A 26128-nucleotide genomic window follows, 5' to 3' on the forward strand; every position below is an offset into this window, starting at 1 on the left:
ATATACAGCAATAGTCTTGTCTTTTTACTGAAAGAGGCTCATAGAATTGCTGGAAGGATCCAGAAAATGTAGGAAAAAATGATTCTCTGTGTTTTCTAACAGTTACGGGCTGTCCTTTCCTAAGAGGCTAATTTTTCACTTCCTCGAATATATTTAGATCATTTTTTGTCTTCTTAATTCGTTAAGTCTTTAACATTCGGATCATTTTTTGTCTTAATTCTCTAAGTCTTTAACCCTTAATCCTTTATATATTTGATTTCAGGTCTGGCCTCCATAAGGGTTTAAGCATTTGACCAAAGTCTTCGACTTGAAGAGAAACGCCTCACTTCATTCGCCATCTAAGATCAGGTAAGTGAATCTAAGATGTTTTCTCATTATAACTTTAGTTCTTGTCGACGTGGACGGTTCGCGGTGAGGTAAGTAAAGCCACTTGAAGAGATGAATTATCTCTTCCAAGTAGAAACAACGGGGGATATGTTAGCCAAAAGTTAAATGGCTGAGAGTGACAGGAAATCCGCCTTTCTCTGAGTTGTGGGAGATTTCTGATGGCAAGCAGATAAAATGTCATTTTCATGGGAAAGTTACTTCCCTGCAGAGGCTTAGCCATTAGTTATCACTTACCATTTAGTTAATGTTGTTTTTGTGTGTATGTCTTATTCTGGTATAATTTTCAATGTCTAGAGTTTGTTAAGCAATAATTGCATTTTCATATGTTCATGTTTACCAAGAACAATGCAGAATTTTACAACCTTGACGACCACACCACTAGAATACATTTGTGATTTACCGTATTAGGTATCTAACTATTAGATATTCGTTTTAGAAGTGAAAGACCGACGAATGTCTGTATAACAGAAGCATATATCTATATCGTACGTGCATCACGTAATCGAATTTTCTCGGAGTAACGAAAGAAAAAGGAAAAATGCTATTTACAGTCTAGAGGTTTTGTCGCCAAAAACATTTGCCGAAACAATTTGTGATTTCTGCCGTATATAAACCATACAAGTAAAAATTGAGTTTAGTAACGAAGTCCACAATATTTTGAAAAAAAAAAGAAAAAGTTTTTCCCAACTTCCAGCAAATAGGAAATGTTTAATTTGTATTCCAGACTGTTTGTCCACGAAACTTTCCAGTCTATGTGGGGCTCAGGCCTTGTAGAGTTCCAGCTGGAGGGCCTGGATCCTGGTGACATATGGCTCCCTAGGGTGTGAAGTTGATGGTGCTGGTGTGTGGAGGGTGAAGGTGTGTGAAGGGCGAAGGTCTGTAGTCAAGAGAGCTAAACAGGGTAGAGCGGTAGTTAGAGAAATAGCTAATGAAACTTGTACGTTTAGAGTCATGTAGACTGGAAGGGGTTGAAGCAATGCAGATGGCAAGTCAGGGGAAGCAAACTGCAAGATTCGTGCTGGAATGGGAAGACAGGGGTTGACATCAGGATAAACTCGTCACCAGGAGAGTGTGTGGGAAGGATCGTGAGGGAAGCAAACATTAATTTGCCCAGTGTCAAATTGCCCCTCATCTTCAGAAAGATTTACAGGACGTACATTCGCCCTACGCTGAAATATGCTGCAACACTCCGGTCCTTTCACTTAAAGAGCCACATTGAATTGCTGGAAAGGGTCCAGAGTAATGCAGCAAGAATGGCACCAGACCTGAGTGGAATGAGCCACAGGAGGAGGAAGAGGAAAATTCTCCATCTGCCCATTTTGGAAGATATATGGATAAGAAGGACAGAATAACAACATAACTATGGAACAGTTCCTTGAAGGTGTCAGAGAACCCAGAACAAGACTACACAGGTGGAGGTTATGCAGGAGAAAGTGAGGAAGCGTTACCCCACCTACGGAGATGTTGACCCCATGAATCAACCTAAGCCAGAGGGAAGCGAATGTACAAACCTTCATAGTAAAAATGCCCGGATAAGAGGCTAGGTTCTGTGATTCTCAAACTCGCTCCTTCCCCACACATACAATTACGTCATAACACAAATCCCCCAAGGCACAACGGTGGTGCCACCGTGTCAAATGATAGGTACATGAACTACGAGACTGTCTCTAAACGCAATCATCACCCTCCTGCAACAGCAGAACTCTACGAGGTCGTTGGAGCTTAAGTATGATGCCCGCTCTGACCCTACGAGAACTGAGGTCATTGAGAACAGTGAAGAGAGACTGTTACAGAGAACTCAGCGCGAGGAAGAGCTATAGTCACCATGGTAATGGTCGGAACACTGGTCTGACGCAGGGGATCTCTCTCTCTCTCTCTCTCTCTCTCTCTCTCTCTCTCTCTCTCTCTCTCTCTCTCTCTCTCTCTCTCTCTCTCTCTCCAGGCAACTTGATCCCTGCGCCAGACAAAGTACTTATAATGCGTAATGAACAATCTCTCTCCTTGTCATTCACGCATTACGGGGTCTTATACCTTCTAATGTTACCTGTCCTGTACACTTTGTTACCATGTGCGCTTCTTTGTCGTATAAAAGAAAGCGTTCATGTATGCTACATTCGTGTGTATATATATATATATATATATATATATATATATATATATATATATATATATATATATATATATATATATATATATATATTTATATATATTCACATATATATATATATATTTATATATATATATATATATATATATATATATATATATATATATATATATATATATATATTCTGTAATGCTATTGCAACTGTATCATCATTTTCTAGAACAAAGGAACACTTTCTAGTTCCTCGCTTGTGCATTGTTCGTTATTCATCACTTTCTTTTTTTTTTTGCGACACAAGAGCATGGACGATCACCTTTTCTTTAGTTCGGGGTGCGTCCAGATCCGTTTTCTCCAGAAGTGTCATTTTCTTTACTTTTCATTGCTGAAAAGAAACTCCATGCTAATTTCTGTTCTAATGTGCAAATATTGTTATGTAATTGTTGACATATATATATATATATATATATATATATATATATATATATATATATATATATATATATATATATATATATATATATATATGCGGAATAGGACAGAAAGAGTACGGATAGAAGCAGCCAAGCGAGGATTTTTACTTAAACGCTCAGTTCCTGGCAGTACGTAAAGCGGTACAGAGGTGTGTCTCTGTGTGGGTATATATATATATATATATATATATATATATATATATATATATATATATATATATATATATATGGCTTACGTCACCAAGTCGAATATCATTGCGGGTACCATATATTTCTAGGGTCGTTTCCTACCAAATATCTCGGTAGTTGGAACTCTGCGAATATTCCCAGGGTCGTAACCTTCCAAATATCCCACTGGAAGCGGCCTCCATCTTTCTTCCACTCGTCAACCCGGATCAACATCAAAGGCTCAGTCCACAATTTAATGGTCTTCTCTCTCATTTGGCTCTCCAGTTCTTTTTTTAAGACCGGGAGATACGACTTTAATGGTGACGATCTTCCAGGCTCATAAAGTGTTAACCCACTCATGACATTGCTGGCTCGTATCATACCATTAGGTTTCTCTATTTCAGGCTTCTGTTCTTCTAAAGCCATTCCTTTAACCTTGATTTTTTCATTTTTATTTTTTCGTTCTTTTGAGATCTAAATCATGCGTTAAACCACGGTAGTTTCTTAGATGCTTCTTTAAGAATCCTTGTATGTTGAATATTTTTCCTTGTTTGCTGACTTTTTTCCTTGTTTGTTAAATATTATGTCTTGTTTGTAAGATGTTTAGTCCGTTTTCTTACGTGTCAGATAAATTTGTTTTGTTCACGCAGTATTTTGGTATTTTGTCTTGTTTTTTTATATTTCTATTTCAAAGATATTCACTTTTTTTGAAAAAAAAGGAATACCCTATTTTCAGAGTTTGTCTTGTTTTTTGAAATGTTTCATTTTGTTTGTTAAATGTTTTGGTCTGCTCATTATTTATTTTCTCTCGTTTGTTAGACATTGTATCTTGTTTGTTCAAAATGCTCTTTTATTTATTCGATGTTTCTTCATGTTGGCTTTGAATGGTTACGTATCTGTTTAAAACGTACATTGTTTCCTTTATATGTTTACTGGGAATCATAAACTTTATTTCTTCCCTTAAATCCCATAAATGATTTTAGTGTTGTGGAGCCTTTGCTACAACAGGGTCGTGAGGTTGGAGAACCTGAAAGCACTTATCAAAAACAGACTTTAAGAACCTCAGACTTAAGGCTTAATCACCACGACCCTGGTTCAATAGAACTGTGAGGGCCTCTGGAGCGAAGATCTCGACCAAGACGGAGATAACTCATTATTCCCGGTAAAAATCTCGGGGTTTTTCTTTATTTTTTGCCTCGTACCGTCGCCTTGATGAGCAGTTGCAACACTTGGGTTTCGAAGGCGGAAACTCAACACTTTAATCCCTCTTTATTGACGTAGGTGATATTCACAGAAATCTTTATCGGTAACAGTGCCTATATATATATATATATATATATATATATATATATATATATATATATATATATATATATATATACACTTCCAACTAAGATATAGAGGTGTAGGAGGAAAGAGCAACATAATTATCCGTCCTCATTAGAAATTCTTAGTATTCGTACACTCAGTCATCACCGTAATTAAATCATTGATTAACAAGGCTAACCAATTAACCCAGTCTTATCCACAGAAGATTGATAGCAAACAAGATACATAATTCTAAGTGTGAATGAATATGAAAAATATGATTTTTTTTTATGTTCTAAGGAGTTTGAATTTCGAGTTTTGAGTGAGGAAAAGATAGACAAAGAAATCCATTAACATTATTGGAACATACCGTATTTTCTCTCCGAGTCTGTAAAACCTTCAAAAGTCTTTAGATTATTGACATCAGTATTGTGTTTACATTTTTCTTACTGGGCTGAATAAGGAGAGTTATATATGTAGAGTTATATGACTTAACTGTCTCAATTAACTGTTTCACCATCACTCACTGAGGTGTGTCTGAACCCTCACCTAATTGCATCATCTTTCATATCTCCTCCAAAGATATCCTCCGTGTGTGATAGGTTCCCATCAACTTCAGTACATTAAACCCAGAAGGAACCTTTTTCCTTCCCTTCATCCAGGGTTATTCCAAACCCTTTAAGTGGCCCGGAGTCCCAGTGGGCAGCCTCGTATATGCCACATAAAGGGAATATAGCAGGATTGCTCTGTCACACTGCAATTTAAGGCGCCATGTCGAATAAGGGAAATAGTGGGATTTGAGAGGAACTAAATTTGGTGAAACGTTAAAGTATCTTCTAGGTTTTTTCTTTAACCTTTTGTGCGTTGCATAGTACCTGCGCGTGTCCAGAACTTATACAGTCAGACATATATTCACACACACACACACGTGCATATGGAGAGGATTATTCATACACACAAACATTCACAAACCTGTATACATACCCACCCATAGTTACATATGTACACACATATACACACACATACATACACATATATATATATATCATACATACAGACACAGTTGTATTCAGGTACACACATACATACGCATATAAACATACGAATATTCACACACACACACACACACACACACACACACACACACACACTCGCAGCAATTCCACATCCCTAAGCCTGTGTCGATGAATAATATCCAAGATTTACAGTAAAGGACTAATATTAAATATGGGTCCTGAGTGCAAAATATGTGACGGAATCTTTTATCAGCACATATGATAAATATCAGATGCCGTCTGCTTCAACACCACTCTGGTCAGGACGCGTCTGGTATAAATTACCAGGAGAAAATACTTCTTCTTTACCTCGACAGGAACTCTGAACCTAAGTTACACCCTCCTAGAGAATGGGGCTTAGGGAATCTTGCACCTCGAGTCACATTTTGTACGGTCACCAGGTTCATATATCATGCGTGTATGAGAGAGAGAGAGAGAGAGAGAGAGAGAGAGAGAGAGAGAGAGAGAGAGAGAATTATAGTCTGTTCCTTTTAGAATAATGATTATAATGCGTTATTTGTTGATATCATTAGTATTTTTGTTATATTGTTTTTAAAACTACAACGACTTCTACTACTACTGCTACTATATCCATTTGTATTGACAATCATAAGAGTAATGATAATGATGATAGTGATAATGATAATAAAAATAGTAATAAGGATAATAACAATAATAATAATAATAATAATAATAATGATAATTATAATTATAGAAATAATAATGATAATAACAGACACACACAAACAGACACAAGTAGACTGAATCATGCAAAAAATTCATTCTCTCGCCTTTCTGAAACTTCATCTGATCTTAAGTCTGAATCATGAATATTTAAGTTCATAAAACCGTAGTGAAATGTATGTAAATTTGCTCTTTATAAAACTCTTGGCTTCTTGCTTATACTTAAAGACTCGTTCCTTCAGGCTTTAACGGAGTCCACCTTATTCAACCAGGATGAATATATATATATATATATATATATATATATATATATATATATATATATAGAGAGAGAGAGAGAGAGAGAGAGAGAGAGAGAGAGAGAGATAACTGGTCATGTGGATACATGAAATGGCAGCATTATACTGTAAAACCTGAATTCAGAAATGATCTGAGAAAACAGATTCTCCACGTGTCTCCTACACAGGGGTCCCCCACGTCCTGGCCAGGAGTGCTGTAATATGCTGCATAATGCAAGCATCCCATGATTTGTGTGTCTCCAGGCTAATGAGAAACATACGAGCCGTGCGAAATTTCCCCCGCCCCCCCTTACACACACACACACACACACACACACACACACACACACACACGCACACACACCGTCCACAAACAGGATGTGCTTCTTCCAAGAGAAATGATGTTACGTGTATTATATTCTTCTCACAGAGGATCCTATCATGGAAAATATTTGGTGAAGAAAAAGCTGGTAGGAGTAGGTGGAGAGAAGCTGATATTTTAGAAGGATGGGGATGAAGAATGGATCTTGTTTTAAGGGAATGGGTGAAGAATATCTGGTGTTTTAGAGGAATATGTAGAGAGGCTGGTGTTTTAGAAGGATGGGGATGAAGAATGAATCTTGTTTTAAGGGAATGGGTGAAGAAAATCTGGTGTTTTAGAGGAATATGTAAAGAGAGGCTGGTGTTTTAGGTGACTTGGTGAAGAAAAGCTATCGACTCGGAGGAATGGGGATGAAGAAAGACTGTTGTTTTAGAAGACTGAATGAAGAAAAGATGAAGATGAAAGGAAAGGTGGAAAAGAAATCCTTCCATAAATTTTTTGATGAACGATATTACCACAAGATATTTGGTGAAGAAAGATTTTTACCCAGAATACTTGAAGAGAGGTTGTTATGATAGAATATTTGGAGTAAAAATTCTGTTGTCACCGAATATTTTGCCGACGTAAAACTGTTAACAGAGAATATTTGGTAGAGGGTATTTTTCTCGGGATATGTCGTAAAGCAAAGATACTCTCTGGCCCTCTGAGCAAAGCTCCTCATTTGACCTCTCCCTTTGTTCCTACTTATCGAATGTGATGATACAGTAGGGGAGGATGTGTTTCCAGTCTTCTTGCTCCCTGCGCACCCCTTTTAGTCGCCTTCTACGACGCGCGGGAGATACGTGGGTCGTACATCCCATGGATGATCATAATGACGGAGACAAAGGTTTAATTTGTAATGACTGTCTGGGGCGGTGTTCTTAGAGGATCTGGACATCAGTCATTTCACAACTTCTCTTTAGTTACCAACTTCTAATTAAGGGAAGTTCAAGAACTTGAGCATCCCAACTTTAGACCACCGCCTCCAGAATATCCTTTGGGAAGCGAACTGTCTCCTGCAGGTGTTTCGAAACGACACGAACGAAACTGTGTCTGTGTTCTGGTAACGAGGCTTCGAAACCCGGTTCATGAAGCCCTGAGCGATGCCGTAAACGATCGTAAAATATCTTAGATTATCTTCACGACTGAACGAAAGGTAGAGTATTTGTTCGTCAGACGTCTCAAAGCTGATTTATAATGACACGAATATACAGTGAATATTCTGTAATGTGTTACAAAACCGATTCATCATTCAAACAAGTGATAAACTACATATTCGTGACGTTTTAAAGCTGTTCTGCCACGTCTAAACAAATGATAGTGTATTTTCGTTAGGTACATCAAACTTCAAGTTCATTTACAAATTATATGACTATGATACAGAATTATGAGGATATCGGAATCTATGCACCAAAGATTCGAATGTGGTCAACACTGCTTTATTAAGGGTTTAAATTGGAAAAGATAACACGTATAGTGGTCTCGGCTTTGTTCTTATCCTCATATCAGACATTCTGTAGTGCTGATGGTGAACAACTTCCATAGAAAACACTGTGAATGTTCTTAGGTAGTGTAGGGCACCACAAGATAATCACACACACACACACACACACACACACACACACACACACACATACCGTAATGAAAACCAAGGAGCCTTTTGCAAAATTATCCTCACCATCGTGAAGGAAAGAGAATTTTCTTATTTTACCAGACAAGAGGAACATAAACATAAGAATCATACAAAGTGGTGAAGGCTGAGCAAGCTCATCAAAGCGGAGTACAAAGACCAGTTATGTTGGTATTACCGACGTAGACACTGTCGTAACACCGATGTAGACACTGTCGTAACACCGACGAAGAGATTGTCGCATCACCGACCAAGACGCTCGCAACACCGATGTAGACGCTGTCGTAATACCGACGAAGACACTGTCGCAATATCTACGTAGACACTGTCGTAACACCGACGTAAAGACTGTCGTATCTTGAGTGAGTTTAAGTCCGTAATTATTAATAGTTTGATCAACAGAGTTTGTTCTTTGAGGTACAAAGAAGTTCCATGTGGGCCAACACTGTGTCTCTGATTTGCCTTCACGTCTCTCAGATCCTGATGGAGTTGCCATAGTTTCTCATTATTCCTCGTCCAATCATCGTAACTTCGACCATCTCAGGAGGAAAAATACGCACTTTTTGACCGTGACTTGAATAGCAATACACCAGATGTTGTCAGAAGCCCAACTACTACAGGCCTTTCAATGAGCCACTAATTGTGATGATTTCTTGCCAACGTTTTCCAATAAACAAGACGCCATGGTGGGGCTTTTCACATATCGTGGCTGAAAGTTTGAATTCTGGAGGTTTGCAGTTTCCTGCTATGGCCCCAGGCCTTCGAGAGCATTAATTAGTATCACGACACTGCGGTAAATTCTATATTTAACATGATGTTAATCAACACGACACCAGGAGAACTGTAGACCAGAGGGACATGGTGGGTTCCCTAAATCTCAACATCCACTGAAATGGTCATTTATGATGGTAATCATGTTCTTCCGTATATTAAGCCAAAGCAAATCCCTCGAGCATGATGTCATGATCCTAAAACCCATCTGATATCGTGGATCCCACGTGAGGATCGTATAAGATATCAGGTTAATGAAAACAGATAACAAACTTTGATCTTAATCGAGAGCACAGACGTTATATGGTACCGACAATTGGCTCACTTCCCAGGCACTCTCATCCACAACACACTGCATACTAGCCCCTTTCTCCAAAACTCTTGCATTTACCTCCCTAACCACCCCATCCCTAAACAAATTAAACAACCCATGTCCTCTTAGAAGATCTAAATGTCTGTACCAAGTAATTCCAGGCTATAAACGAGAATTTCAGCCTTATACAAGGAAGGAGATAAGATAATTGTGGTATGTAGGAATAATTTTTATACAATGTAGAGGATTACCTAGCTGTATTTGTGGGTAGAGGGACATAGGGTCAAGAATGAAGTTCCTCGGGGTCTTGCCAAACAAATTAGTTCCCTCTCCATATTCTAATGACTACCTAGGCTTTGTTATATATATATATATATATATATATATATATATATATATATATATATATATATATATATATATACGTATGAGTTAGAGGATGCCTGCAGCAAGCAACAGGCATCAGGCGAGAGGAAAACAGTCATGACATTGCAACGCTGACGTAAAAACACAGACTTGGTCAGGGTGAAGGAGAAAGCCAGAGGGAACACCTTCTTTGTCTCACGCACACACACGGAGGTGTAAGATGAAAAAGATATATTATTTCTTGTGCTCCTCTGTCTCTCTGTTTCTCGTTTTTCCTTTACGTTTATATAAACACGTTTTCACACACACACACACACACACACACACACACACACACACACACTGCTGTTTGCGTCTTAATGTCAGGAGGTGGTGCGTGCGACCTCATGGGATATGATAAGTTCATTACTCGTCTAATATGTCTTTCTGGTTTACCTCAGTAATTCTAAGCATCAAGACGATTATTGTGGATTTGTGGGCAGGTATTGTAGGTTGGTAGGTAGGTAGGTATTGTGGGGTACCTGGGGGGATATTGTGGGGTTGAGGTGTTAAGAAGTGATACCAGTGAGTATTTTGGGTTGCATTTATATATATAGAATAAATAATACATTTTTAGCCACCTTCCTCAGTAACAATATCTACCACCCTTCCCTGTAACATTCCCCTGTTATCTATCCCCCGTAACAGATATCTGCAACACTGACCCACTCTCTGTCACTCTTTAATCAAACACTTCTCTGTCTCAACCCTCCAGAAACATACTCTTGCAACACACCCTTCCTCCCTCCCCCCTTTTAAAACTCCATGCAACATCCTTTATTCAACGCTTTAGCAACACTAGTGCAACATTCCTTACCCTTCCTTCTGTATCAGTGTCGCTCCAACACATCCACGCAACACTTGGCTGGAATCCTTTCATGTGTTTCCAGCAGACATATGGCTCCAGTCCCCTTCAGGTCGCCATCACTCCACCGCTGCCAGAAAAAGAGACTGACTTAGCTCCATCATGACCTTCCATCCCTCGAGGAGTCTAAAGACCCTCTCTTCCAGACCAACGCCTCCAGGAGACCACGAACAAACAGACTGGAACAGTTCCATGGCAGAGGAGTCTTCCTGTGATTGATGGTGACTCTAACTCGAAAGGGAGAGAAGATAGAAGAAAAAAAAAACTACCTACGAGTATTTATGATAAAGTTTTTCTTCATTATTTAGGTGCTGGCTTGTGGCACTCACTGGAAAGAGGAAGGAAGAGAGAAAGAGAGGGAGTACGTAAAGCGTGATCCTCGATGAGGCAGGACTAGCGCGTAGCGCTCACTGCGAGAGAGAGAGAGAGAGAGAGAGAGAGAGAGAGACGCCGTTTCTCAGCTCCCCAACCCAAGGAGATTCTCCAGGCGGTTCTAAATTCTCTCTCCCCTCGACATTGGACTGGACCCAGAGGTATGCGTCAACTCCTTCCCATCCTCCACGCCCCTCTCCCCATACCTTACGCCTGCAGCAGCAGCAGCAGCAGCTAGATGCCTCACTGATGGGAGAGGACACCACCACGCCCCCTGGCTGGGGAGGGAGCAGCAGCAGCTCTGGCCCCGCTCCACACAACGGACCAGACTTCACCTTCAGGGCAGGTCTTCTCACCACCTGATGTCCACAGGTGAACCCAACCTTCGAGGGACAGAGGGAGGGACATTATAGCAACACATGCGTCACCTTGTCTGGCTCTGACGTACCTCCACAGGGAGTCTGTCAAGCTTAAATATCCTATCTTCTTCCTCGTACCCAAACACACAGAATAATCTTAAATGATTCGAACTTTTGATATGATGAATGAAGGAAACATGTTCAAGTTACATGGGTAAGGAAATATTCAGGAAATTGCTCACATCGTATATATGGCTAAGACCAGAATATGATTATCAAGTTTGGTCACGAAGAACGGATTTAGAAGCTCCAGAGGAGGACGACAAAAATGGTGTAGCAGAATTTAGAAATCTTAGAATACAGAGGTTAGAAGCCATACATTTCTCCACCATGGAAGAGAAAAGAGTAAAGGGTGACTACATCACATTCATTAAGGTTTCAAACCAGTTTCATATTGACAGTGAACAGTTCTTTGAAAGATACACATATAGAACAATAGCGACAGTAGACATAACTGAAAATTGATGGAAAAGAGCTATCTTTCCAGCACAGGAATAGTAAGTAAATGAAACAATGACGAGAATCTGCTTGTGAAACACTGGAAGAATCCTTTCAGGCATCTGTAGTTAACTCCACACATCCGCCTTCCTCTGTCCCCCACATAACCTTTACACAACTCTTGGCTTCTACCTCATTCAAAATTCATCACTTATCTAGAAACCTTTTCATTCTATGGTCTGGTTAAAGAATTAAGGAGGAGTTTCAAACGAGAATGGACACCCCACAACAGCTTTATCGAAGCAGATGTTTCGTGATTCCTGTTCTCAGAGAATGTCTTCACTTTGAACCACATCTTTTTAGGAATCACCAGCTCATATCTGCCAACTTATATACACTTAGCGACAATCTTCGAACACTGATAGAATCTATATATTCATCATCCATTGTTTTGAAATAAAAATCACATCAAAATATTGGTGAATATCGTTCAAATACACGTAATGTTTTAATGAATCTGTTTACCCTAAAGGAACTAAGTCAGTCAGGAAATCCGCGTAGGCATTTCGTTCGCGCTCCGCTGGATTCCCATCGTCTGCAGGATGTTTGGGTTATGGGATCCTGAAAAACATATTTATTCGCTCCGGACTGGTGGGCCCGGACCTGGGGGCTTCGGACTGGGATACTGTCCTGAGATATTTGTAAAACTCTGGTTAATCTGTTCTCCCTCAGGCATGTACAAAATACCGGAGGATCTCGTAACCCTGTCTTAGTAAAAGAGCGATTGTGTCCTTGTTTATTTTGTTTTTATGTGGCACTTAAGATAGATATATCATTTCGTTTATCACGTTGGTATCAAATGGGTAATGACAAAAATGACTTTATCAGCTTTTGAAAGCAGATATCTTACCCTCTCGAAGTGATAGAGTCAAGGAATAGTCAGGTTAGATCTATACAATCATCTATCATCATCATAAGTGATGAAATTAATTCATAAGGCTTTTGTTTCTAGCTGAAAAGAAGTCTTTGGGTTCTCATGGACACTGAGATGAATGTTGCTAACCCAGGCAATATGTTGCGACCTGGCAGTACAACTCCATGAAGCAAAGGAAAAGATCTAATGCATATAGTAACACCCAAGACTTGTTGTGATTTATAGAACTTTGACCCTCTTTTATATTTCATAGAATACCGACCTGTTATATATTCATTGGAATCCTGACTCTCTTCTATATCACACAGACTTCTGGCCTTTTTCTATATTTCATTGAATTCTCACTCTCGTATAGAATTCTAATTCATATTCTTTGGGATCTTTAACTACGCCATTTATAGTTAGCCTTGTGATTACTGTTTACAACTCTGTCACTATCAAATCATCAAACTCTTTATCGAGGAAGAAATCGAAAATATTTAAGAAAGAACAAGTAGGGTGTTCAACACTGTTCGTTGGGGTTGAGACTCGTATTTTCTGCTTTACATAGAAGGCGAGGGGAAGTGGAGGGGTACTGGAAAAACCACCCCTCCTGTATTATCACTCTTTGAATCTATAAACAGAGGAAAGAACGAACACAGGAGCTTTTTCTCGGATGTCCACTTGATCTGTGAGTGGAAACTGTTGACGTGTGAGGCAGGTAAAAGCATTTGATGCTTCTACCTGGGTGTTGGTGGTGTTAGTTATGTAGTGGTCTGGGAGGAACTGGTTTCTAGCCCTGTAGCACAGAATTAAGTCCCCCAAGTGCTGAAGCTGCCTCACCAAGGGTAGGAAAAAGCGAGAGGATGTGGACAAAACATTTAAGCAGAGGAACTTTAAATGAATTCAGGGGAAATGTCATGAGCTGAGTTATTCCTGCGCAAAACTTATGCAGTGGAACTGAGTTTTATAATGGCAAGATATTGTTATCCTCCAGGAAAAGTGTGTGTGTGTGTGTGTGTGTGTGTGTGTGTGTGTGTGTGTCGTACTTACTTGCTCAAGGGTCATACCGTCGTGCTCAAGGGTCGTGCCGTCGTGTTCAATGGAAACTTGATGTATCCCAGCTACTGACTGAGCAGGGGATTTCAATCTAGGTTTTTCATGACTGTTCCAGATGGGCAGACAGTGCCATGAGAGAAGTCATGACAAGACTACGTTAACAAAAAATCCTGTTATCTTTGATACCTTTTCCTATAAACCGATAACGGACCTTCATCCTTTTTAGGGTGGTTCTTTATCATTCTTTATAGTTATTCATTATTTCTATCACGGATCTTTATCCATATCTGTCACAGATATTTAAAATTTTCTCTTGACAGATCTTTTTCATTTACCATTACAGACCTATATCATTTTCCCGTGATGTTATTACAGTTATTCGTACGTATGTTTGAGAGGGTAATGGCTACGTATGGGGCTCGTTTGCGCCGAGAGGTATAGGAGCGATTTAGTGAAAAATCATGTGAGGTTGTTATGGAATCAGATACGTGGAGCAGAGGTTGGTTGAAGGAGGGGTACGTGCAGCATCAGCTGTTGATGTAGGGGAGGGGGGGCTTGCAGCATCATGGGGTGAGAGGTTAAACGTGTGCAGCATTACGTTGTGGGAGATTGCCATGGGGTACAAGTAATCGTGTGCAGCATTAAGTTGTGGGAGATGGTCATGTGCAGCAGCAGTGTCATTAACCGCAGCGGCGACAGCGACAGCTGTAGGCATGGGAGATAGACGTGTGCAGCAGCAGGTGTAAACCAAAGTGACTGTAGCACCAGCTGCTGCTGCAGCAACGGCAGCAGTAACAGCATCAACTCGTGAGAGATGGTCAACAATTTAGCCTGGAGGGACACAGGTGCCGGAAAGAAGTGTCTGCTTTATTGCATTTCCTCGAGCAGCAGCAGCAGGAGTCCCATGCCAGTTTATAGGAAGAATAGGGATCCTTCCTCAATCTGAGAAAGAAGGAAAAGGAAATCTTTAGATGGAAATGAGCCTTCGACTTTACTATCCTACCTCCATCTGTGGTAGTGGGTAAGGAAGAGCCTTCTGCTTTACTACCCTGTCTCCATCTGTGGTAGTGGGTAAGGAGGAGCCTTCTGCTTTACTATCCTGTCTCCATCTATAATGTTGAGTATGGAAGAGCCTTCTGCTTTAGGTGTTAAGCGTTTTGTAATATAAACATCAAAATAGGAAGAAAGGATCTCCAAGTACTGATGAGCTTTCCCTAGTTATTCACAATGATAACACGTCATCCCCCGTATGCCACTTCATTCCAATTCTATCTGTCCCATGAACACCTCTTATCCCTTCTCGTCCTGGTTCTTGTAGAGGAAATTATGTCAACAATAATACAAACAGACGGATGCAAAAGTGTTAATAATACGAGGAGACAGAAGAACCTAAGACAGGTGGGAGGACAAGATTATAGACCCAGGAGACAGGGTGAGCTATAGAGAGAAGAGTGCGCCCTCAGGAAGGGTCTTTGATAACTGTTTAAAGAATCAGACAGAGGAAAGTAGTACACCAAGAAGAACCCATGCTTTATGCAAATCTTCCTCGTACTGGAAATCAGATATTCATGTAACTCTAAAAATGATGCTCAGTGACTTGGAGTGCTGAAAGTAAAGCATTTTGCTTCACTAATCTTGGTTTATTAATTGCTAGTTTGATGGTAATTCTAACCAAAAAACAAGAACGTCGGAACAGCAAACAAGATTGCCTGGGAAAAATGAATTAAAATGACCATCACCATTCACTTGCTTTATGGCTACACTCAAGACCTAAATCCTATTATGTAGGAATTTGATGGAAGTCAATTAAAGTGTCACAAACAAGGATTTTCCCAGAAAATCTTGCGCGCATAAGTAAGGACTGGGAGACTTGGGCATTGTGTTAAGTGTGGAGTTAAGTGACACATACACACACACACCCCTCTCAGCCTAAGCCAGGTACTCATTTATCAACCAGCTCCGAGGGAAAGATGACCAGCTGAGCTTGGCTGTAGGCCGACTGCCGCACCAAGAATTCGAGCCCATGTGAACTTGACCCTGAACGGGCCCTTGTTGACTCATAGCCAGGAACGTTACCCACTACACCACAGAGGCCCGCGTGTGTGTGTGTGTGTGTGTGTAGGGCCTCAATGTTCCTTATCTTCTCATCATACTCGCCTTATCTCCTGTCGTCTTCATATCGGCATTTAAGAGCTCGTGTGGAGGCGCGATGGATGGGGATAGGACACACTACCAATGTGTCCTTCGCATGGCATCCCTAATGCATCAAATTCCTGCAGGAGCATCATCCTTCCCCAAGGATATTCAGGATCTCCATCCTGGAAATCCTTGAGGAAATTCGGGGTTTTTTATGCTCCTCACGATGGAACGGTCCCCATTTTCCATGCAAATTCACGTGCCTTTATCAGTATGGCATTTTCTTTTAACCTAAGGTTTGCTAAATGTCTGCTAGTGTGATGAGGTTGTTATACAACTGTTGTGAAAGGTGAGCGTCAGTGTACGTACAAGTTTAGTTATTCCTATAGAAATTATTGCCGTAAAAGTGCCTCTATGTACGTTACCTCTGAAACTACGAAAGTACTGCTACTGCTACTACTTCTACTACTACTACTACTACTATTACTACTATTACTACTACTAGTGCTACTTCTACTACTACTACAGACTTTGCTACTGTTATCATTCACTTTGTACCTCGTCCACTGGCGTTACTATAATACCTTACATGCTTCGTGCAGTTTGTAGTGACAATCTTTGTGATTCCGTACGAACCTTCACATATTTTCATAAGATGAAGAGAAAGTAGGAGAAGAAAAAATGTTAATATTAAAATCTTTTGAGCCTGAGAAGAAATCTCAAATGACATTTGCATATATCCAGTTTCCTTCGATAGATTTATCTCAATATTGCAAACCATCGCAGACAGGCAGCGAATTCAAGAATAATGGTGAGACCTGACTGTACACACTATTAACGGCCTCATTTTACACAAAGCGATTTACTAAGATCTCGTAATTTACATTGTTAATTGACGAAGAATTAAGGAAAGAAAACATTCCTTGTTGAAACTCATTTAAGATTACCTTCTGACGTCGCATTCTTCATCGTCTGCTCATGACGTGATCTTCGTTGCTTCGTGTCTGTCAAGAGAATACTTTAGTCAGTTTGATTTTAAAATCTATAAATCTATAAACCTTTTATCACCCCCATGTTGCAGTTTTAGCTAACTCTACAGTCAGTAGGTTGATATATATGTATTAATATCACTCGTATATGTACGTGTTTATTGTATAGTTATCATACGGATGCTCGTTTGACTTGCTGTTTGTTGTTGACACAGCATCATGGAATCTGGATTTCGATTCTGTAAGCAGCTTTTACTCTTCTATTTCTGCATCCATTTGCTCCGCCATGTCGTATTTCTGTTAGTTATCATGGTCTAATCAAATTTCCATAAAATTTGCTTTTTAGCGAATGCGTTTCGCCGTTGCAGCCGACAGTACACAATTACGTTCCTAGAATATCGAATATCTTGCGTTATAAGTGAGTTTGATTATCCTCTGACTGGTATGTGCTGTAGAGAAGAAGAGCAACACATGCAGAAGGAATGGTCCTAAACTTATCATCTTCTTGAACGCCTGAAGAAAGTGTTCAAGACTTTTAAATAAAGGTTATAACCTAACAGAATGGCCTCAATGACAGACCAGTCAATAGTTCCGAACTGCAAATAATAACCAGAGATCCAGGCCTGACACTTCCTTCATTTCACTTCCTTCAAACTAACTTCATTCACTCACGAGAGCAATAGTAATTATCACAGAGACAAGTCACCTACTCGTCGTTACCCCTCTGGTTATGAAGTCAGGCTGGGTGGTACAATTTTCACAACGGGATTCGAAGCAATATCCAAGATACTTTTCTTACAGCTTGGCTCGAAAGCTCTCTATTACCGCGTGAGGAAAAGTGTGGTTATGTGAAGTCGATATTGGCACCGTGATATGACTTGGTAGCCGGAAGCCAAGAAAGAGAGGGATTTCCAGGGCTAAGTACACAGTTCTACACTGCTGTGTTACGTCCAATTTCTTTTTATCGCATCCTGACTTACTGTCTAACAATCGTACAGATGAAGAGTCTTTATAATATTCTCCTCCACTTCCTCTATCTCTGGTGAGTCGCCTATAGATCTATACCTGATTTTTTGGGGGAAAAGTAACTCGTTTCGTGAGAATAGTAAGTTTTGAATATTTGGTGTGGATAAGATCTTATTTTACAAGTAATGTCGTGTATTATCAATCTTTTGAGGCTATGCAGAAGTTTTTCGTGTCTGTTCATGTCACAGATAACAGAAAACAGAAGCTGAAAAGGACATCCTGTTAAGGATAAGCCGTTGGATATTGGGTAATATTATCCTTACTTGTTTACTGACTCTCAGCCAACACTGACCAACCTCTTCACGTAGTCTGTGGTCGTCTTTATTGACACTGTTATGACCCATTGGTCCTGCAGTGTCCTGAATTTCTCGTCGCTCTCAAGAAACGACTTATTCCCTCGGTCGTTTCGGAATGTGTCTTAAAAACGACCTATGATTTCTGGTCATTGTTTGGCTTTATTGTATGCATGTGGGATGCGTGTGTGCCTCACTGTACGCATGCGAGATGTGTCATTGCCTCACTGTTCTCATGGGAGATGCCTCTCTGCCTCACTGTACGCATGTGAGATGCCTCTGTGCCTCACTGTACGCACGTGAGATGCGTCATTGCCTCACTGTACGCATGTAATATGCGTTGCATTACTCGGCTCAATTAATGTGTAACTCAGCCCTTGCGTCCGTGACCTCGCCAAAGAGAAACACCAGCTCTAGAGTTCCCTGGGTATAACTTCAAGAGCCAGAGCTTTTTACCAGTGAACCTCTTACAGTAGAGAAGAGGCAGGCATTCTTAGTGGTCTCTGGTGTATAACGTTGTGAGGGACAGGTGAACGTTGCTGCTGATGATAACAACAAAAAAATGAAATCCCGAATAATTACAGTACATCTGATAGTGCTCCAGGACTTCTATGTGGCTTAGATAATCAACGGTATTCAGATCCATCCTGTTAACAGTAGGTAACAGATACGAGTTGCAGTGATGAATACATAGGTCATACAAGGTCACCAGGGCTTAAGAATGTAGATGGTATGAGCTCAAAAGCTAAAATTTCTCTCCCTCTCTCGCTCTTTCTGTACCCTACCCATGATGCAGCTGAAATGACTACCGCCATACCACAGCTCCAAACATCTGCATTTAAGGAGAGACGCGCCACAGACCATCCTATCTGTCCCAGGCCATGTCTCGTGAACGGATGGGTGGAGACCCTCTGTCCTGCAGGATCCTGCATCCTTTGATGCTTCTGCTTGCGAGACAGCCCCAGCTTCCTCCTCACCCCAACAAGCACTCGACTTTATCTCAAACCTAATCAAAGTGTGGGTGAACATCGTCCAACTTTCCCCACCACACCTGTGCCACACAGGGAAAGCCTTATAGACTATAGCTACTAAATCATAGTCTCACTCAGGTGTTGAGAAGATGAAAAATAGACGATCCAAATTAATAATTGATAATCAGAACAACTTGAGTATTACCCAGAGGCTAAAGAGAGACGCATATATAATTAAGTGCAACTTACATTCCATCGGGCAGTGGTAGTAACTATGGTGCATCAGGGACTTGTGACGCATTAGTTACGTTCTGAGACGCAAGAATCGTCATACATCTTTTTTGATGGGTATGAACAGACGTCCCTGGGTGGAAGGACTTCATGGAAACAGCTAGCAAGCAGCTGCCCGTGTTGCGGAGGAACCCGTAAAAGGAAAGGATAATAGGATTCGTGATGGGATATATACACGAAGGAGCTTCCGTGCATGAGAGGATCCTTAGAAGGCTGTCTCTGGGCGTCTCCTGACAGCGAAGTAATCGAAGTGGAGGAGGCGCCTCTTCGTCAGGAGTAATGAGAAAATGTATCAGGCAGACGAAAAAGAGAATGAAGCAAAAAAAAAAATGGATTGAAATATTACATTGAGTTTCTCTTCTGCTTCTCCCACGCACTCCAGCCATCAGATTGGAGGAGCAAAACGCACCTCGCCCTACAAGTAATGAAGGCAGAACGCACTCTCTCCAGCACACAAGTAGAGCATAACACACCCCACCCAACCTAGAAGGAAACATAACGAATCCTACGAAAGAAATAGGAAGACAGCGTTACAAATGATAATTAAGGTCATTTAACAGCCTAGGACGTCGTTGGAAATAAAATGAGAATATGAATAAAGACATTGATTAAAGATTTAGCACAGAAAAACATTTTTATTGCTTGCTGGAGCATCCATAGCCTGAAGACAGACAAGCAAATGTGCTTGGGGAAGAAAGTCTGACTTTACACATGTTTTCTTAATCATCTTTGTAATGTTAATTAACCGTTACTAATTATGAGTTACAGATGGAGATTATGGAAGCATCATGAGCCTTTATGATCCAGATACCCGTCAGATCTTGCTGAAAACAGACCAGTTATTGTCAGTCTTGTGCATTTATCGTAAAGTTATTAGTACATTTATCGTAAAGTTACTATACTTTTACTGTCAATCTAGTAAGCTGGAAACGCTATGTTTCTTACTGCTGCAAATTGGGAGGTCGGTCGGTTGGCTGCTCTTTTTACCAGTGCTTGCAGCCTGCTTGCGCAGCCCCCCCCCCCCCCCCCCCCCTTACTCGTTAAGAGGCTCAGGAAAGCCTCTTTGCGCCAAAGGCCAAAGTATCGGGTCCGATTCGGACAGAATCACATCATTATTGAAGGTCCGGCCACTCTGTCCTCATGTGATTCGACGCTTGGTAGCATGAAAATGTATATAGACACTCTGATCTCATGTGATTCAACGCTTGGTAGCATGAAAATGCATATAGACACTCTGATCTCATGTGATTCAACGCTTAGTAGCATGAAAAAGTATATAGACAATCTGATCTCATGTGATTCAACGCTTGGTAGCATGAAAATGTATATAGACACTCTGATCTCATGTGATTCAACGCTTGGTAGCATGAAAATGTATATAGACACTCTGATCTCATGTGATTCAACGCTTAGTAGCATGAAAAAGTATATAGACAATCTGATCCCATGTGATTCGACGCTTGGTAGCTTTTGAGTGTATATATGTACACATACTCGCATATATAGATATTTCAACCAAGTAAGAAATGAAAATATACATTTTTCTTCTACTGCCGCGCCACATCACTCCTGTCTTCCGTATTCATCCTATCTAAGGAGTTGATCCACAACAAAGCCAACCACAATATCCCACCATCACAAACATGAATTCCATAAAAGAAATCATCCTATATGGCTTCAGTGAACAGCCCCCATCCCGCACAGTACTAGTGGCAATAGATTTCAGCACAGTATTGGACACTGTACCCCCATCAACACACAAAACATAATTAACATCATCATCATCAAGAGAAACGAATGGTGGACATGGCTGGCTTCCTGGGCGATGCATGAACCTCATATGTATGTATATATATATATATATATATATATATATATATATATATATATATATATATATATATATATATATATATATATATGATATGCAACTTACACCAGTCTCCTCGTAAATTAATCCAATTATTCAACTCCATTAAGGTTGGGAAGTCTTCAGGAGGAGAGCTAATTGGCATTTACTGGGGGTCAGCAGTGTCTTAGGAACTGCCAAGCCTCTCCAGTTGGCCAATCCTGAGCTACAATTTAATCACAGGATCCCTGGGTCCTTCCTGCCCTTAGCTTGGTTATATATAAAAGCTTTTCCACCAGATATATATATATATATATATATATATATATATATATATATATATATATATATATATATATATATATATATATATATATGAGAGAGAGAGACAGACAGACAGACAGAGACAGACAGACAGACAGTTGTATTCAGGTATAGTGCATTGTAGATCGTTTAAGACTGAAAGTGTCCAAAGTCCATTATGCATTATGTTGGATTATGAATTATTCATTGTAAGTGAATGAAACCACTAATTACCCCATGAGGAAGGCGCTGCCTCAGTCTTCCCTTGCCAAGAAAAAGAAAATTTTTCTTCCAGAGTTTGTTCGTGAGAGAGAGAGAGAGAGAGAGAGAGAGAGAGAGAGAGAGAGAGAGAGAGAGAGAGAGAGAGCAATTTGCCCCAAACATGGGACCAATTTACCCCAAACGTGGGGGACTAGTCTGCCCCAATTTGTCCGAATCGTGGGGCCATACAACTTTCTATGAGAAATTGACAAAAGACACGTATCAAACGAAATTGGAGGAGTGATCCCAATTTACCAGGCATGAAATTGGTAAGCCTTTGTATTGAGGACGTCACAAAATCCAGTTGTGTTTCAGAGAGTTGAGGATTTTGGCCTAAGTACAGGATAATCCTTCTCGTAGTCATGTTGGGGAGGTCACAGAAGAGAGAGAGAGAGAGAGAGAGAGAGAGAGAGAGAGAGAGAGAGAGATTGTGTGTGTGTGTGTGTGTGTGTGTGTGTGTGTGTGTGTGTGTTACATTGTCTGAGGCAGTAGGAGACAATGACCATCCTCCTCAAAAGTAAACTAGACTAAATATCCAGCCTACCGGACAATGCCTGCCCAGTAGACTCCCTCCCTCCCCCACACACCCGACCTCTCACCCATCTAAGGCAGCAACGTTCACACATTCTGGCCCTGGATGTTCCTACCTCGAGTGAACAACATTCACAGACGCCCTGGGCCTTCGAACTCACACGACAACATTCAGATACACATTTAGGCTCAGGGTTACATTCACTGCATGCAAGCCCGTGGGACAACATTCACACATACACTTGGTCTCATTGTAGCGATGGCGAGACGCAGAAGGCAACATTCATATACATTTTGAGCTCAGGGAACAACATTCACACACATTCTAGCTCGGGAGAAAAGCGGCACCGAGCGCAAAGGATGTGGAAATACATGGCATAGCGAGAGTGAGTGGTACATCTCTGTCTTTGTCATCCCTTTGTGGGTCACTCAGGGATCTCTCTCTCTCTCTCTCTCTCTCTCTCTCTCTCTCTCTCTCTCTCTCTCTCTCTCTCTCTCTCTCTCTCTCTCTCTCTCGAGTGATCTGTTCGTCCGTGGATTCACTTTATAGTTGAGGATATTTCGTTCACCAGTTCTCCGTTCCTTACATCCTTGTAGACAATTATTGGCTGTTCAGTTAGGTTTCCAAAGGCCTATCAACAGCCAAAGGTCATCATAATGCTGTCAGTATCAAACTACCCCAACTGAACAATCCTAAATACCTCCTTCATGGTTAGGGATAATTCTACGACCATATACACTTTTGCTATATATACACCTCATTGATGCTGGATGCATTGATCACATTTCTATATTTCCTTCATGCTGATTGCAGTTAAATGACCATTATTTGATATCCTGTATACCTTGGAGCTACAGGATATCATTACACTAATTAAAACAATAGTTTCTATAAAACTAAGTTAAATTCACTACAGCAAACAATTGGCTAAATATAGATACAGTCTTGTAAGACTTGAATAGTTGAAATGGTATTAGATAATGATCACAATTATCTGCCATGTTAACTTATCAGTACACGAATAAGTGATAAAGTTTCGACAGAAACCACAACGTATTTCACGAGCGCGCCCGCTAGAAGTCTACGGTTACGTCAACCCACATTTCAATACCTTCATAATTCCACGCGCTAATCTACACACATTCCACTAAACATCGCCAAACATTTGCACACCAACAGTCCAATAATTCATTAACATTACGAAGATTTTATATGTAGTTTATATGTTCATGTTTATATAAAGAGCGGAAAAGATAGATATCATTTAATAAGACGTGGCATTATGAGAAAATGTATGTCAGAAAGGATTCATATTTTCAGTTCATAAAAGTGTGACATTTGATATACTTTTTATCATTTGATTTAGTGATTTAGATCTAAGTTAATGTCTGTGAAAATATAGCTTCTACGAAATCGTGTAAATCATTAAATGCACTCTTAACGTTAATTAAGCCTCCTCAATTAGGATCAATACTATACTTGAATTTGCTTGAAAGCAAAAAATTAATCTCCAATAAACACGTCACATCCTCAGTAACACTGTGTAACGCATACCTTCGTAATTCCCCGTAACATTCATAGTTTGCAAAATGTTTAGACTCGATATAACACGTAGGAAACTCACATCACTCATTATTTACGTTTTAGTGCAAGCCAATTATAACTTGAAAGTTCATTTATGCCTGTGTTTGGTGAACGGTTTTCATCAATCGAGCTACGTGTGCTGGTTTGCTTGTGAGTTATGTCCTTTTATTGCACCAGAGAGAGAGAGAGAGAGAGAGAGAGAGAGAGAGAGAGAGAGAGAGAGCTGCCCCCTGGCTAGGATTGAGTTTAGGACTGAGTTCAGAAGTTCTGGTCCACATCGTCATCAACTTAGTTTAGGTATTTAGCTAACTTTGACATGATTCCAATATGGCAATAGATATGACAGAGATATATGTATACCTTCCTTGTCGATATAGAGAAGAACAATCATTACTGAAGTATAGAAAAGTTTGTTGTGAATTTGTTTTTCATTATTTATAGCAGTTGAGACGGTGCGGGTCAGCAAATAAATATCAAACAAAATCTACATAGTAATGATCTGATTATATTCAAAATAGTTGGGATGGGGCTGCTAGTGTAACGGTCTGTACGAGGTCGGGTGGGTTCGATATGGTTTTAGTGTCGAACTGCAACCCAGGGACGAGGGATCCTAATTCCCAGGAGATGATGGTGGCGAGAATGTGTGTGTGTGTGTGTGTGTGTGTGTGTGTGTGTGTGTGTGTGTGTGTGTGTGTAAAACCTTGAAGTAGTCTGTCTGTCTATCTCGTCTGTCAGTCTGTCTATCTGTCTGTTTGTCTGTCTGTCTGTCTACCTCATGCTCGGACACGTACATATAATCCACCCAATTGGTCTCGTCGCTCGTCCCTTACAAATTAGCTCAATCTGGACCCGCAAAAGACGAAATCTTTGAGCATATAAAGGACGTCAGACAGAGCTACATCTCCAGTGTCTATTCCTAAAGCACACATGTAAAGGACGTAAGCAGGATGCCCTACGTGTGTGAAGGAGGTCAGGGATTGCCTCCTGTGTGAGGGAGAACTACCATTCACAAATCCTTGAGTGTCGCAGGAACGTCTGAAGTGGCCATCTCATTAGCGTTATGTCCGCTTGCACACGATGTACAAATGTATACATATATATACGCGAGTTACGCCTCGGCTGGTAAATACTGTAGATGATATCGTCCACAAGGTGGAGCTGCGACGGCGAGGGGGTGACGTAGGATAACCAGGGAGTGACGTGGGAACTACGAGGCTCTGGGAGAAGTGAGGGAAAACAAGATGAGAGAGAGAGAGAGAGAGAGAGAGAGAGAGAGAGAGAGAGAGAGAGAGAGAGAGAGAGAGAGGGGGAGGAACACTATGAGTATCCTCGATATGTTGACTCTATTACGAAAATGCGAACTTGTATAAACCACACACGTCAGACTCCACATCTTCCATCACTCGAAATGTAACTTCATCTTCTACGCAACCCAGAAATAATGGCAAAAAATGTTTCAAAAGAACATCAAAGTCTTGATTATAGATGTCACACCAGACGCCTCATATCACCTCCCATTCGTCTAGCATATCAGGAGAGAGAGGGATTATGTGTGTTGGTGTTGGGATGTAAAAAACGTAATGAGTTGTTTATACCTGAGGAAGCGGATTGTCTACGTGAAACATGGAGTGCTACATGTATAGAAACATAAGGTTATATGAACCCCTAATACTTTGCGATTTCACCTTCATCACTTTCATCACAGACTAGTGTGATGTGATTATTACACGAAAGTGCACTTGGAAACTTACCGTGTTTCATTTTCTCCGTGGACCCATAGGAATATATATATATATATATATATATATATATATATATATATATATATATATATATATATATATATATATATACATATATATATATATATATATATATGATATAAACCCC

The 26128-nt window shown here is 40.3% G+C and overlaps 1 protein-coding gene across 1 annotated transcript in view; it reads left to right on the plus strand.

Moving 5' to 3' along the window:
* The first annotated feature begins 262 nt into the window (after positions 1-262).
* jumu (Forkhead box protein N4 jumeau) overlaps positions 263-26128 on the plus strand; it is a 267344-nt gene continuing 241478 nt past the window's right edge. The window contains exon 1 of the mRNA XM_071660401.1: positions 263-348. The gene's annotated coding sequence lies outside the window, so the exon portion shown is untranslated. The remainder of the gene's footprint in view (positions 349-26128) is intronic.

The sequence above is a fragment of the Panulirus ornatus genome, chromosome 71 (assembly GCF_036320965.1).
Source record: "Panulirus ornatus isolate Po-2019 chromosome 71, ASM3632096v1, whole genome shotgun sequence".
In the NCBI taxonomy this organism is placed as follows: Eukaryota; Metazoa; Arthropoda; class Malacostraca; order Decapoda; family Palinuridae; genus Panulirus; species Panulirus ornatus.